The sequence below is a fragment of the Protomyctophum parallelum genome (genome assembly GCF_964188405.1).
Source record: "Protomyctophum parallelum genome assembly, chromosome: 16".
NCBI classification, from domain to species: Eukaryota; Metazoa; Chordata; class Actinopteri; order Myctophiformes; family Myctophidae; genus Protomyctophum; species Protomyctophum parallelum.
The window spans coordinates 29,364,180-29,381,871 of NC_139711.1; positions in this window are offsets into that span (position 1 = coordinate 29,364,180).

Below are 17,692 nucleotides of genomic sequence, written 5' to 3' on the forward strand. Positions count from 1 at the left end.
GCAACTGATTGTGATTTTTGAGGCTTCATTCATTCATAAACTGCACACAGTAATGTACTATCTATCTGTGTTTAGTACGTCTGGCCATGGATTCTTCTTTTTATTAGTTTTTAGATTTAGATTGTATATAATAACAGCACCACTTGCAGCCAGAACAGGTCAATTGCAGCTGATTTCTTTCCTTTTAGGTGACAACCTTTTTAATAAACAGACAAAACAGACAAACTGACATACAGTATACTCTTTAACAACCCATTAAAGACCTGAGGCCCATTCCACAAATGCCTTCTAAATCAGTAGAGACAATCAGCTGACAAACATTAATAATACAGGGGTCATTGACTGCTTTAAACAACAATAGGAAGCAAGCCCAAATAAGAAACTACACTTTAGAAACAAGACTCCAGGCCCAAACCCTGCAACCACCAATATTTACAAACAGCAAGCCCAATGTCGCTTATAATAAGCAGACTTGGCAACACTGGCAGTGAGGTGCAAAGCCTGGACCAATAAGACACTGATTGAACTGATGAAGCATTTACTGTAGGTGTTATTGCCTTGTGGCTCAGCTCTTATTGTGTGTGTGTGTGTGTGTGTGTGTGTGTGTGTGTGTGTGTGTGTGTGTGTGTGTGTGTGTGTGTGTGTGTGTGTGTGTGTGTGTGTGTGTGTGAGCTTGTGCGTGCGTGCGTGCGACATGTGGCTGTGATCAGCCAGCCTGCCACCTCCAGCTCTACTAGCATCTGCATCGATTCTGTCTCCCGGCAACCGACGTGATGAACACACACGTGTACATACACGTACATGCACACGCATGCTGGCACTTGTGTTATACCCCTGAAACAGGGGAGAATAGTATGAAACAATACGCAGACGTGTTCTCTCATTCAAGGCTTTGTATTGAATCAATTATAAAATAATCAAACAATAGATAAACAACATACAGCATCTTCACGATCAAGGTACGTACGAATCATCATCACCACTGAAATGAATAGCGTGGGGGCTAGTGCTCCGGTTCGGTCTCTATCCTGTATAGCTCTATGGAGTAAATACTACAAATGCTATTCATGTTCTTTCCCCATCAAAACACATAAAACCCTGAGTGCAGAACTAGCATGAAACGGTATGTATCCACAGCAGGATAACGTTTTCCCACATGATTACCTGAAACAGGGGAGAATAGTATGAAACAATATGCAGACGTGTTCTCTCATTCAAGGCTTTGTATTGAATGGAGAACGGTGGCTGCGGTTCCCCCTACAGACAGACTGAAGGCATGAGCAGTCGATCGATCTCACAGGCATTACTAGTCAATTCTGTAGAAATACTACAAGTAAGACGCGCAAACGCGTGAAGCGAACGCAGCTTGTGTGTGTGTGGTTGTGTGTGCGTGTGTGCGTGTGTGTGTGTGTGTGTGTGTGTGCGCGTGTGCGTGTGCGTGTGTGTGTGTGTGTGTGTGTGTGTGCTACAGCTGCGCCCTGTGTGTGTGTGTGCTACAGCTGCGCCCTCTGGTGGCGGGCGGGTGGTGTAACAGTGGGACAGACACACACACAGACACACAGACACACACACAGACATTCAGCCCTTGCTGTCATAGTAAGTGGCTCACTGCGTTCGCAATCATGCAGAAATATCATTCTATTACACTTGCAGTGCGAACACACAAGAAACTATAACACATTTTAGCTGGGGGAGGGGGGGGGGGGGGGGATGCATAGTTAACTCTTAATCCGCCCCCATTAATTAATAGCGTACTGCTATGGTTTTATCCCGCGTAACACTTACTTTGAAGAGCCAAATATCCGTAATGGCATGTTACAGTGACAAACTGCTGTGTGGTGTCTCATGTTACAGTGACAAACAGCTGTGTGTGGTCTCATGTTACAGTGACAAACTGCTGTGAGTGGTGTCTTGTTACAGTGTCATGTTACAGTGACAAACTGCTGTGAGTGGTGTCTTGTTACAGTGTCATGTTACAGTGACAAACTGCTGTGAGTGGTGTCTTGTTACAGTGTCATGTTACAGTGACAAACTGCTGTGAGTGGTGTCTTGTTACAGTGTCATGTTACAGTGACAAACTGCTGTGAGTGGTGTCTTGTTACAGTGTCATGTTACAGTGACAAACTGCTGTGAGTGGTGTCTTGTTACAGTGTCATGTTACAGTGACAAACTGCTGTGAGTGGTGTCTTGTTACAGTGTCATGTTACAGTGACAAACTGCTGTGAGTGGTGTCTTGTTACAGTGTCATGTTACAGTGACAAACTGCTGTGAGTGGTGTCTTGTTACAGTGTCATGTTACAGTGACAAACTGCTGTGAGTGGTGTCTTGTTACAGTGTCATGTTACAGTGACAAACTGCTGTGAGTGGTGTCTTGTTACAGTGTCATGTTACAGTGACAAACTGCTGTGAGTGGTCTCATGTTACAGTGACATGTTACAGTGACATGTTACAGTGACAAACTGCTGTGAGTGGTGTCATGTTACAGTGACAAACTGCTGTGAGTGGTGTCTTGACCGGTTGTTGTTTTCTCGGTCGGTGGTGGAAAAACCCGACCGCGAGCATCACAGCGCCTGCTACAGGCCGCTGAAAATGCATGTCTGGGCCAGAGAAACGGCCCCTCAATGTCGTTTCTGAGATACAGAGCTTTAAATGCAAGGTTTAGAATGGAAGTGGATGTGCGCATTTTCAAAATGGCCTACTTGATGTTGATTGATTGAAATATTTATTAACAGTTTGTAGAATTTACAGTACATTTTAAGCACAAACTCAATACAAAGACTGTCAACTGTGAGTGGACGACCCAATTAAGCATTACACTTGTTTACAACAGGGTCCACATTGTTCAATTCATCAAAACATTTAAAGACATACAAACATTTAGAGACATACAAATAGACATTTCTATGTAGCTAAAGAACAGAACAGGAATTCATCATATGGGAAGCAAAAAAGGGAAAAGATACAATATACAGCAGGGTTCCCCAATAGGCGGCCCGCGGGCCATTTGCGGCCCGCGGAGCGCCCCCTTGTGGCCCATGGAAGAATTTAAAAAAATAAAATAATAAAATAAAATGTTTTCTTTTTTTCTTTTTTTTTAAAGGGTCCCAGATATAAATGGCATTAAATGGGGGTCAGTAGCCTATGCATGTCAAACTGGGCATCCTTTTCAAATGGGGTCTTGCCCTGAAAATTTATTTTCAGGGCAAGACCTCGACCTCGCGCGTGCAGACTCGGCCCCCAGCCTGGTACGCTATAGTCAAAATATGGCCCTTGAGGAACATTTTTTGGGGAACCTTGATATACAGTGAGGGAAAATGGGGTGGGGGGGTGGGGGGGATTCAGATTTTACAGAGGCCAGTTTCGAATTGCAGCCATCCGTAGGTGCCCTTTGAGAGCGGTTTTGAAGGAGTCAAGGGATTCACATGTCTTAATGACTGTTGGTAGGGCGTTCCACATTTTGGTGGCATAGGAGCGAAAATAATTTAGTCCCTTGTTTGTGCCGAATCTGGGTTGTACATGGTTTGTTGTTGTGTTAGCGACCGGTGGCTAACGATACAATCGGATCAAAACATGGATTAAATAATGTAAACCCTGGAACACGAGAGTCTCGTGTTTGGCGGGCTAGGGTACTAATTTAACCCTTGAAAAGAATACTAGATATCATAAAACTGTAAAATCATTGACAAATTACAGTATGTCCTTACAATGGAATGACAGAAAAGAGGCAGCATCAAAAACAGAGACTTTTGATATCCACACACACAGAAATTCCCTTATATACTGTACAGTACATACATCATGCGCACACACGTAATGATACACACTTTATACAAGTGTTCAAACAAGCGCGCACACACGCACACACACACACACACACACACACACACACCCTTGACAGTGAGGCAGAACAGCATAGAGAAAGGCAGAGCACCAATGTTCTTTTGGTCGTGTGTTATTGGATTTCTGAGTTCCCTCCCTCTCTGTCTGTCTGTCTGTCTGAGTCAGTCAGTCAGTCAGTCTCTCCTTCTCTCGCTCTGATATCATTCATTTTTATGTCTGAAAGTGATATGATTTTAACCCTGCTTCTGGTCAGACTGAATTAACATTCATATACCACTATATATGATCTGACATCATTATTACCATATTATATTACTAAATTATCTTACACTATTGCATTTATTATTATTATTATTATTATTATTATTATTATTATTATTATTATTATATATTATCTCTAGTTTGAACTTATGTCTTTCAGAATAACAAAGGGTAGCCTACTGCACAACAATGGGTACTTCAGATTAATCTGTTGACGCAATAAATTGCTACTCACACAGGTTACACTGTAGCTTTTTGCTAAAGTTGATTAAGCAATAAGCATCGGTGGGAATCTTGTAGTCTTCTCATAGAGATATTCCAATGAAAACACTGACACATTCAACTGCCCATATGGCACAGTTTTTATCCCATATCTACAAGACGTAGAGTCTTGTAGATCAGGGATGAAAAAGCGATCAGTGGATGGATCGTTGTGAAGAATATCTATGATTTTTAAATGTAAGTGTAAGTAGCTTTGTGTGTGCCTGGGTGGCTGGCTGGGTGGCTGGCTACCTATATGTCTGAGCACGGAAATTGCATTTGGTGTCATTGTTGTGAAAACTAGGGATGTCCCGATACACTTTTTTCCTTTCTGATCCCAATACCACAATTTCTGAGTTAGCCGATACCGATACTGAATACCGATACCAGAGAATAATATATATCATAGGAAAAAAAAGGAAAAAAATCTTATTTTGAAGTCCACCGACTGGGAATAGTGTTTATAGCTATAGCTATATATCTCACGTTGTGTTTATATCTATCTAGCTATATATCTGATGTTATGTTTATAGCTATCTAGCTATATATCTCATGTTATGTTTATAGCTATCTAGCTATATATCTTGTGTTATGTTTATAGCTATCTAGCTATATATCTCATGTTATGTTTATAGCTATCTAGCTATATATCTCGTGTTGTGTCTATAGCTATCTAGGTATACATCTCGTGTTGTGTTTATAGCAGACTCCTCACTCAAACGTGCACTTGCAGTTTGGGCAACTCCAAAGCAAACTCCACATGCCTCAACATTTTATTTTCCTGCCATAGTGTCAACCCCTTACCACAACCCCTTACCGCAATCCAAAATATAATACTGTAAGTGTTAGGCTGCATTTACGCACCTGCTTGTCATTAATGCATAACAACCGTTACTGGCCATTATTTTTTATCATAATGGAGAAATCTTAATCATGCCGGGCATTGGGACTGGCTGTTTGAAAACCTACCATGACCACTGAACATTTGAAAGTGAAAAATGTTGAATAATATCGATTAAAAAAATGTAAAATTAAAATACTTCAGAGGGAGGTCCGAAGCCAAATACATATCAATTTGGAGTGTCCTTGCCACGAACAAGTTTGAGAACTGTGTAGAATCGGCTAACTAACACTGAGGAATTGAGAGTGTACCATGATGCACTGTCAACAACCATAAGGTTGTTGCAGTGCAAGGCCGTTATCTTCAGTAGTCCCACAGGTGTGAGTGAAGTACCGGTACTGTTGTGCTCGGTCCCTTATCCCTGCTTCAGTCCTGCTGGGTACCAGTACAGTACACTTCCCTCATGGACACGGTCCTCCAAGGACCTTAAGCCATTGATCATGGAATTCAAAAAGCACATCAATCAGGTCTCAGGTGGATTTTGGGGGGAGGAAGCTGCAACAGAGGTGGGTTTGTCCCCTTCTTTCAAAATGAGAATCCCACCCTCCCTCCCTTCCCCTGTGCCATGCTTATTATCAGTGCATTCCAAGGTTATTATAGTTAATTGAAACTAGCAAATAAAACTAGCAAATAACTAGTGGTGGGCATAGATTAAAAATATATATCTTGATTAATCTCACTGCAATCCTGGAGTTAATCTCGATTAATCTCGATTAAAATGGCTCATTTGAACTCTGCCGAAGGCATTCAAAATACATGCGCTACCTAAATAATGACCAGAAGTAAGTCCTTGTGAACAGGTTTAGACCAGGAGCCCTAATTATGGATACAACTAGCCTATTGATACCTTATATTTCATATTGTGAGTTTGTAGAACTGTTCAGTGTTGCCAAGTCTAGTCATTATAAGCTACTTTGGACTTGTCTATCTGTAAAGTTTCTTTAAAATATTGGTGGTCCTTGACATGAAAATGCTTGAGAACCACAGTCAGCACTATAGTTGCTTATTTTAGACTTATTTTCTGACTTTTTCGGATTTTCTGACTTGATCTGGCAACCCTGGTCACAGCCGTGTATGTTGTGATCATATTGTGATGCATGGGTGGTGGTTTAGCTTAGCACAACAGCTAACATGATGCAGCAGGCTGCTGCCTGGATATGGAATATGGATATGGACTTATGGCTCCATCGCTGCCTCTTTCTTTTCTAGTAAGTAGAACTTTTTGTTGGCATGGCTGTTTACCGCTCCTCCCACAGACTACACAGGGAGTCAGGGACGAGTCAGGGGGGCAGTCAGACAGATATTTTGTAAAGCCACTAAGGAAATCGTAGTTCATATAATGGCCTGTTGTGGCGCTGTCATTGGACCCAGAAAAACCCATAGCCCCATAGAAGTCCATGTATTTGGGCCCAACTTCACCTAGATTGTATTACCTTAATAAACATGGACATGAATACTTTCTGCTTCCAGTCACTAGTTTAAAGTCTCATTTCTAATGTCATAATATTCTTTTTGGAAAATTATGGTCCCATTAATTAAAAAAATGACCACAAAGTCGCGTATGTTCTGAGGGGCGTGGCTACCGTTACAGTCTATGATCGGGATTCCCCTCCCACTCGAGTCAAAATAAACCAACGGAGAAGAAGGGGGGAAGTCCTGCCTCGTTGTCTGGGCCAGCCAATGGCCAGCTGGGCCAAAACGGAGCCAGCCAATGGCCAGCTGGGCCAAAACGGATCTAGAAAGATGGCGACTTACAGTGCAGGAATAACTTCATTTTACGTCCATGTTAGACCCGGGGAACGCTTTGTCCATATTTTTTACAGTCTATGGGACGAGTGCACTGACTCCGTCTCCGTGCTCCGCCTCCACAGGGCGCTCGGAAATACTACACCGGAGTGCACTCGCCTATTAGTTTGCATTGCAGTCAGTGTCACACACACCTCCTGGCCGCTGCAGACCCAGCTCCATACCCACTACAACTGAACACTACAACTAACAACAACAACAACAGCAATAATAATAATATATACACATACTATTTACCCTGGATATGCGTGTGTTCACGAGGTGGAGCCCTCCGTTCATAATAATAAGTCTAAGTATTAAGATTATAAAGATCACGTTTGGACCTTTTGACTGCCAAGGACATTCCCAGCCATTTCCCATGATCGCGGACGATGGTTTCACTCATATATGTATATAAAGAATCAACTGACTGAGAGAAAATGCTAATGTTACTGCCGTCCAAATATTCCAAATCTGAGACAGTTTATTTAGTTGTGACGACACCAAGACAACTCCCTGACAATATCGCTGAGACAGTAGAGTTTAATTGATATTAATTAAATACTGAATACATTTTACCCATTCTTGACATACTGGTTTTTTAAATATTCCTAAAAAAAGACGTGAGATTGGTCCAGTGAAGAAAACAATTATATGGGTGTATGGGATAATTTCTCTATCACACTATCACTAAAAACGTGTGAAATTCACCCGAACACCTGCCTGTAGAAAAGAAACAGGGATGTGGACAGGGAAACAAACCTACCTTCTATGATGTCACTGAGCATCATGAAGGTACTGAAAGACCCACCCACCTCAGACATCAGCAACATTATGAAAATTGCAAAAGATATAATCTTCCGGGTGAAAATCACCCGTGTTTAGTGTTCTCGGGTTAAAAGGAGCATAATTAAATGTATACCATTCGTCTATCAATGTTAAATAATAGCCTACTGTACATGCCTATTATATTTGGGGTAGCCTATAAAAGAAAAAAAAAGAAAAATCAACGACCGTTAATTAACCCGTCTGGGAAATTAACCATTACCGACACCCCTAGCTCGAATGTTGATTTCCCCTCACAACCACTCTTGACATGAGGTGCACTGGCAGAGTTTAATTAAATTACACCAACATTCTAAACATGTTTGTGGTTGGCTGACATTAGGACTTATGTTTAATTGAATTTCAAACAAAAGTATTTGATGAATGATGTGGTATGAAGGTTGGGGTAATGGGGTATAGTTCCGGCAAGAACTTCAAGTGATGACACAAATAAATAAGCAGATAAAATTTCAAATCAAATTGAAAATGATAAATCTCCTGGTTGGCTAACTCATTTACTACACATCGCACAATCTTTATTGGCGTTTTTCTCAGAATTGAGTGTAGGATTGAGGTGATTGAACAGAATGTCGATGTTAGGAGCTCAATAAAAAATCTGCTCTACGTCGCGGTTACAATATTAATGCTTCAGATGAAAGTGAAAGTAACGATAAATGATAAATAGTTATGGCCGATGTTTACTGCCAGTTCATCCGGTGTGAATTTCTGGGTTTTCAAAATAAAACACACCTTTTCTATGGCCAGCAGTGAGGACCATTTCACTGAGCGCAACCGCGGCAGGAGTTTTCAGTATAGATGGGGTTCAGAGGGATTAAATCAAATTATATCAAACAGGGGTCCCTAATGCTGTGACCTTCTTAACCTTTTTAATTTGAAAAAACTGCAGTTTGATATTGTTTTGTATTTCCCTGTCTCGTTGAAGGCTTTTTACATTTGAGCCCTTGACTTGGAAGTGTGTTTTGAAGTTTGCCCTTGATGGGCCCTCTTTTCATCACGTAACTAACTGATTCAATATGATGAGAGAAAGAGAGAGAAAGAGAGAGAGAGAGAGAGAGAGAGAGAGAGAGAGAGAGAGAGAGAGAGAGAGAGAGAGAGAGAGAGAGAGGGGGGGGGGGAGAGAGAGAGAGAAGAGAGAGGGGGGGAGGGAGGAGGATCTGCAAGGACAGAATATGAATGGGAATAATGCATTATGGAAAGGAAAAGAAAGACATTTCATAGCCAGAGTGTAAAAGTGCTCAGGGCAGCCCGCTGCACACATCAGCCAAGGCTCTGTACTGTAGTCTATGTGGGAGTTCTATGTGAATGCTGGCCCACAGGCAGAAAATACCCCAGTAAAAGAGATGCAAGGCATGTCTCTCTCTCTGCGTGCGTGTGTGCGTGCGTGCACACGTTTTCTTTCCTCTCAATATGGATGCTGGCGTTTAAATGGTTAAATGTCATATGACTGCATAACAAATACATGTGATTGAGACATTTAATTGTGTTTTGGGCATTGACCATTCGTACATGACATTTGAACAAAATAAAATAAAAATAAAACAATATATACAAATATGTCAGTTGTGGAAATTATACTCCAACACCATTTCCTTTGGAATGAATGAATTAATAAATGAATGAATGAATAACATTTTGGGATCAATAAAGGTCTGTCTATCCAATCTCTCCCTTTATCCCCCCCCCCCCCCCCTTTCTCTCTCTGTCTCCCCTCTTGCTCTCTGATGTGCTCCTACTGCTCTCACTACAGGAATGGAGTGTGTGGGGGGTGTGGGGGGTGGGGGGGGGTCCATAGCGGTGGGTTGGGGGGCTCTCAGTATTAATAAACATCTTGTCACTCACAAAGACACAACACAGCGGCCGATTATCACAGATACATAATTCATGGGTATAGTGCTCTCTCTTCTTTTTCAGCAAGGATAAATATGTCATTTATTTAAAAAACCCGATACGCACGCACGCATGCACACGCACTGTCACTCGCAGCGTACCCTCTGATCCCTACACTCATGTTCTCAGTCTGTCGGTGGTTGGGTTGGGGATGAGTTTACGAAGCGAGAAAATGACAGTGTGCTGTGTTAGCGTAAACGCGAACACCGCGGGCTAAGCTGCGTCCTAGCTCTGAAGATGCCACAACGCTAATCTGTTCACAATAGTTGCATGCGCACACACACACACACACACACACACACACACACACACACACACACACACACACACACACACACAGAAAAGTGTTGTTGTGCAGCATCATGTGCTGCCAACAAGCATGAGTGTCATCATTGTAAGCGAGGATAACGTCGCTGTCGGACAGAAACCTTGTATGTGTGGATACAGTTACCTGTGTTCCAATGGCTCTAATGTAGTTATTAGTCACAAGCTCATGCCAATACTTTTAATTGGTTCAATATTTCATTAAAAAAACCCACATACACACTTTAACTGACAACAATTTTCCAAAATAGCAGATCTACAAGCTAATTCTGATGACACTATTGTCATGTCAAAGTAGCCTGAAAACAGGGAGATATAAGGTTTCCGCAGCACAGCGAGGATAAGGGTGTCTGCCTCAGCCTGTGAAGGTGTTTATTTCATAAGGATTACCATTGTGTCTCGTCTGAGGCAGAGTTTTTGGGGGGTTTGGTTGGAGAGCAGAACAATAAGCATTTAGATTGCATTATACCCCTGCACAGAAACTGTTGCTGTAGTAGCGGGTTATTCACAGCCAAGTTATCAGACAAGTTTTTTGTTTGTAGTAGCTTGTTATGTTTGATATTTTTTATACTTTGTTTGTCTCGTTTTATTATTATTATTATTATGTTCTGGTAGGCTACTTCTGGTCTGACATCATTGACAAACCTCGTCATCCAACCTCGTTGTCCAACCTCTTCATATCCATCCTCTATTATCCAACCTCGGGCAACGAATGCCTAGTGATGATCTACACTGATTCTACAGTATATTTATGTCTGGTTGTTTAAGACAGTGGTTCTCAAAGTGGGGTCCTGGGACCCACAGGGGTCCAGGGGTCATCACCATCAGTTCAACCACTTTAACCATAATATTTTATACTTTGGATATTCAAAAATAGCCAATCTACAAGCTCAATCTACAGATAAGCTATTTTTCAAATGTTTTGAAAATTCTTGAAAACATCTCTTCCGGGGGGTCCTGTTGGCACAAAATCTTTGGGTGCAGCGTATGTTCTGAATTGTTCACAACGGGAGTGCAGCGTTTTTGTTAACTCCAGCAGCGTGACGAGTGTTTATTTCTCGTGCCGCGTTCACGTGTGGTGCTTTGATCTGCTTGCCGAAAGAAATATGTTCAACTCAGACGGTTGTAAGCGTAAGCCTGGGTGTTTTCGTGGACACGGCCCCTTATTGTCCAACACTGCTGAATTCCAGTTTGCTTTACCTATTAGCTCGTTTTTAATTATAAAAATTACATTTCCTATAATCCCTCCAATACACTACAAGATTTTTGAGAAGATTTTGTTAAGATAAAAAAGGCTAGCCTACATGTGTGTGTGTGTGTGTGTGTGTGTGTTAGAGGTGTGCATTGGCACTGACACTGCCCCCAAAATTCAATTTGATTACAATTCACCAGGTAACGATTCGGTTCTACGATGCATTGCAATGCATCACACTTTTCTATATTACTGCACAACATGACAAAATCAGTCAATACAAAAACATATTTTATTAATTATTTTACTGGGTATATATAATATTATATACAGTATTATAATTAGCATTATTATATTTAGGCTTCGATTAACGATTATGTCACATAGCTGCATTCAATGTATTGCATTGCTGCATGGCCGAATCACAATGTATTGCTGAATCGATTATTGTTGACACCACTAGTAAATGCAAATGGTAAATGGTGCATTTATATAGCACCTTTATCCAAGGTGCGTTACAGAGATTTGTCCATTACATTCACCCATTCACACACTGATGCAAGAGCAAACCATGAAAGGCACCAACCTGCACGTCGGGAACAATTGGGGGTTCAGAGTCTTGCTCAAGGACACTTAAGACACTTAAGACACTAAGGCCCTCATTTATCAACGCGGCATACGCCAAAATATGGGTGCACGCCGGAATTACCGCAATTGTCGGCATTTATCATTTCCGCAAAACCTTGAACTTGAGCGTGTGCCAGGACAAAAATCACGTCAGGTCGGGAGCTGTCGTAGGCTTTGTCCTCAGCTGTTTTTCTGTCGTAGAAAAGCGGAGCAGCATTGTTTGACCAGCTGACAGGCTGTCACAGGCATCTAAACATATGTATTCACTACTAAAATGTTAATATAAAACAATAATATTAATGTGATATTTAAAAATATATATTTAGGCATAAATGGACTGCACGCCTTTATTTCCAAGTGACAATGACAAGCATAGGCCTATAGCTTGCCTATATTTGCAATTAGGCTATAAGCCTATAGGTGTAAGGGGCTTAATCATTCATAAATAAGTGCTTTAACAGTCATTCAGATGAACGGCAGATCTGGTCATCTGGGTCAGGATGAGCGATTATGCGAGACGGGACGGGACCGCGGCAGGCGCCGTTTAAACAGCGACACCAGCACCAGCACACACCAGCCTTCATCCATACTGTATGTTTATGATGCAGTGGCGTACACAGACATTTAGAGGGGCAAGTGAAAAAAGGGCACCTTGTGCAGTGCGTGGAACAGGACGGTTGCCTTAATAGTGTGAGATTTATAGATTGTGGGTCCTAAATAATACATTTTAAGCTTTGTTCAAGAATCAAGAATTGATCAATGTCACCATGGTCCACGTACATTTTTTTATTTTCAAAAGGGCACATTGCTGTCCAGAGGGCAAGGGCAGGTGGTGCTCTAGCACCCCCTAGTGTCTATCTGTGCACGCCACTGTTATGATTCATTCATCAATCACTCCATAAGCGTTGATTATTTAATGACTGCCTTGCCAGCTAGGTTATCTCTCATTAACGTGCGGTGCAGGGCTGCAGGCATCACGACTCACCCACCCACAGCATGAACACAGCAGTGTGCTGTGCAGTGTGTCAGAACAGTAGCCTACAAACGTATTCCATTCATGGCGATGCAACAGTGATGTGTCATGTAGCCTTGGTGTGTGCGTGGACATGACAGCCAGACAAGCGAGGTGAGAGGGAAACATGTGTGTAGGGTAGGCCTACAGCTACTATTTAATTCATGCAGGTGTTTGTTCGTTCTTTATTTATTTAAGATACAACACATCAGTTGGGCTTGCTAGTTGCGTACGTGTGTGTGTGTGTGTGTGTCTGTTTCAAATTTGGGGCAGATTTTACACAATAAATGACGGCCTAACTCGCGTGAATGCGTACTGTATGTGCGTGCGTGTGTGCGTGCGTGCGTGCACATGTCTGCATGCGTGTGTCCCTGCATGTGTGTGTGTGTACGTACATGTACCGTCATAGCATGAGGAAGTGACTCTTGCAGCCCGCCACTGTGTGCTGAAGTGAATCTTTGTTTTGTTTATTTTTATGTTGTTAAATGATTGGTCATACTTGGTCTGCCTGTGAATGATAATCAAGAGCTCCTGAACGGCCTGCCTTGTCAAGTGTATGCATCTGTCTGTCTGACACACGTGCACACACAAACACAGTGTTACCTGTAGTCCAACAGTGCCCCCTGTGGGTTAAAAATGAAACCCTTCTTGGTAGAGTGGTGAGAAAGATTGATGTGAATTGTGAAATGGTTGAACTGTCTGCAGCACACATAGAAAAATAATGCCTCTTCAATGGCTCTTTGAAAGGCTATAATTTAACGGTTCTACGAAGCACAAGAACCATTGCATTTAGTGAATTGGTTCTTCATGTTCCTCATGAAGAACCAATTGTTCCTCATATGGTTCTTGAGAAGTTGTTTTAATACTGTTGTTAATACTTTTCATTGGTTCAACATCCTATATTAAAATTGTCTAGAGGGTCAACAGATGGTTGTTCGGCAGTGGGTGTATGTCACAAACGTAACATGCAGACCTATGAAGCGCACCGTTGCGGTCTAGGTCTACGTCAGGTCTATGTCAGGGTCCTCCGGGGACCTCAGGCACACCATTGCTCCAATTCTCACCAAACTGTTCAGGGGTCTGCCACGACAATAGACACTTCCATAAATCCCACCCCAAAAGCGATTATCCAATGCCAATGCAAATAGTTTAGCAACAGTTGCTAAGCTGGGCAAGCTTCCATCACCTCATAGCTGTCAACAGAGACTAAATGTTTTTATAATCGTCATGGGGCCCGCCCCCCCCCCCCCTCCACCCACACTTATTTGTAACACTTTTTAAACGTATCACAGTGTTTAGATTATAAACATCAGAAGAGCATGTTTAAATGCCATGATTGCACTGAGTCATCTGGTACTCCTTAAACCAGGCTAGTCGCTTTGGTGAATTTCTGATCAGTATTATTATATGTCACAAACAACTACCATGGAATCCTGACACTCTTTGAAGTTGTGGACAACATCCTGCATAACTAAATTCATGTGAGCTGTGCGGTGCAGTGAATATATAAAAACACTAGTTCTGTCGGCCTTGGCAGGTTCTGTGTTCTGTCGCTGGGTCAGTGGTAGGTTTCAACGGCAGGCTGGCATCGCTGTTGCCAGCCAGGGTGTTCTTGCTGGTGGTGGTTTCATTGTGAACAAGTAGCCTAAGCAGAGTACAGTACTGTATGCATACCCTACCTGGCAGGTGAAAACAAGCCACCAGATTAGCAGTTGAATGCCTGATCTGCATGTGTACAAGAGGACAGGCAACGCGTTGATTGAGTTGGATACTATGTCTCCCTCTAACATTTCTTAGTATTTCTAGTTGCCTGTGCATGCCAATAATGGCATGCACAGTAAAGTGCATAGCCTACTGCAGGCCTAACCTCGCCTCACCAGGCTTTCCACCACCTCGGAGGAAAGCCTGGTCTCTGTTTCAAAAGTCCGTATGATCCTCTCGGGAGCGGATGATATCGTTACGTCATGATGTAGTATTGTTTTGTAGTCGACAGGCAGGAACAGCAGGCGTCAACTTTATTGAGGGAAAAGGAAGGCTCCTTCCTTTTCCCTCAATAAAAGCTCTCGTAGCCTGTAGCTTTTATTGAGAAAAAAGGAAGGAACCTTCCTTTTCCCTCAATAAAGTTGACACCTGTTGTTCCTGCCTGTCGACTACAAAACAATACTGCAACATGACGTAACGATATCATTCGCTCCCGACCGGATCATATACCGAAATGAAATGGTGCCCAGGCTACTGTAGCTGCAGGCCTTGTTGACTAGATTTAGAAGACATTTTGAAGAACATGCATCTCAATGGGTGAGAAGCACAGCTTCCCAGACAAAGAGTAGGGTGGGTGAGGCATCAGCATTTATCAGCATTACAGCAGTTTATAAAGACCGACACAGACACTTTCAACGTGGCAGACCTATGCTGCCCATGTCATTATGTCCGGATGGCTGCCGTGTTAAACCTATGCTGCCCATGTCATTATGTCCAGATGGCTGCCGTGTTAAACCTATGCTGCCCATGTCATTATGTCCGGATGGCTGCCGTGTTAAGTGGAGCCGTGTGCATTTTTTTCCAAAGCATGTTTGTTTTAAGGATAAATCAATCGATTGTGTTCCGTATTGAGTCAATGGAGCTACCATAGTATACTTTAAGTTCATATTCGTCGGTATCACAATAAAAATAATACCATGAATGTTTTTAAAATGTTGTTTTAATATTTATCAATATCAATGTTTATCATAATTTAGCAAATTATCCGGGGCCCCACAGGTTGGGAATCGCTGGGTTGAAAGTTGTGTGTTTTTGTGACTCTGTGCTCCTTGGTTTATTTACAGTTATCTCCAACTTTCTGTTTACTCTCCAAGGTCTTTAACTGCTTGGCTGAATACACAGACAGCCACATTATAATAATCACTGACAATGCGCTCTCTCTCTCTCTCTCTCGGTTGCCCACCCATCGTCTTCCTTAACGAGGGGCAGAGCCTTTTTTACTTTCCTCTCATGAGCAAATCAATGCCCAAATAAAGCAGGGGAGACCATTCGCCAGGTCGACTGTGTTGTTAGCTACGCTAGCTCGCCAAGTGCTGGATCAATTTGCGCCAAATGAGTCTTACCTCTCAACCGTATCGAACAAAACAGCGACAGAGGAGAGGGAGAGAAAGAGAGGAAACATAAACAAACATTTCAATCTCCCTGTGCGTACAGACAAACAACCCAATCTTAACTGATTAGGTTGGGAATTGATGTTAAAAAAGTTATGAGAATGTTTCTGAAACTTTGGTTTGGAGTGCTCCTATGGGTACTCAGAATTTATGTAGCACGGTATGTATGTATGTATGTATGTATGTATGTATACGTATGTATGTATGTAATGTATGTATGTATGTATGTATGTATTAGGGGTGTAACGAATACATTTACACATTTACATTCGCGAGACGATACGTATCACGATACATGGCTGAGGATACGTTACATGGACGATATAGGTTCATTATGGCGATCCGATCTGATATGATTTAATGATTTGAAATCGATACAGTAACTATTTAAAATACATTGACATTATTTTAAACTAAGTAATTAAACCACTCTTTATTTTTTCTTCAAAAAATTGCTAAATACCACGCACAGAAATGTATTATTGATACAATCAATAATTTGCATAGCAAAACTATTTAATACAGATTATTTGCATTGCAAAGTACGATACAAAGTCAATGTTCCTGTTTTCATTTCGATATACATTTTGCCAGTTACTATATCGTTACACACCTAGTATGTATGTATGTATTTATGATTTTCTTTAAAGGTTAACAATTTATCGCACATTCATAAAAACCTGTTAAATCTGGAAACTGACAGTAGGCTACATGCAAATTGTCAATATACATTAGCCATCCACAGAAAGAAAAAAAGTTGCCCGCTAGCTTACTTGAGTAGAGAATATATATATTTAACTTTTTACTTATAGGAGACCCTCCTATATACAGGTTTAATGTTTTTTTAGTTTGTTTTAAAAACGCCATTGACAATGAAGGGAAAAGTTACGTCATCATATTGTCTCTTTATTTTTAATGGCATTTAATGTTTGTGTTGGCACCGTTTGTTTTACATCACCATTACATCACCGAATCAACACACAAAACAACCACTGTATGATTTGTCAAGTATGATGTAAACCACTGCAAGGCAATCTCAGATATGTCAGCCCACTTAGAAACTGGCCTGCAACTATTGCAAAATAACGATGCGGGCATAACATCTTAAAATAATGAGGGCTGGAATAGGCTATTAGTAACGGAAGGCAAATAAGGGGAAACTACTATCCACATATCTATTGGAAATGTGTTTCTATGAAAACACATATTTTATGTAATCTACATAATTAATTCAATATGCTTAGGGGTTGGTTGCAAGTGAGACCAATCCATGAAAACACATATTTTATTTAATTTACACAATTTCTGACAGAGATCTGATTGGTTGTCCAGAACTGCCAATCTGCCCATATATGGAGATGGCTGATGTAATCAGTATACGCCCACAATGTGCGCCCGCATCTGTATTATGTTGCTCATGGATGGACAGACAGACAGACAGACAGACTATCCATTTTTATCCTGCAGTTCTTTCTATCATGTGAGTGTGACATTTAGTGCAGAGGCTACTCGATGGTGAATTAGTATTGTAACATTCTCCTTGGCTTTGACTGCTTCAGTTTTACAGTCTATGGTTCAGACAGAACATCGGACATATACTCTCA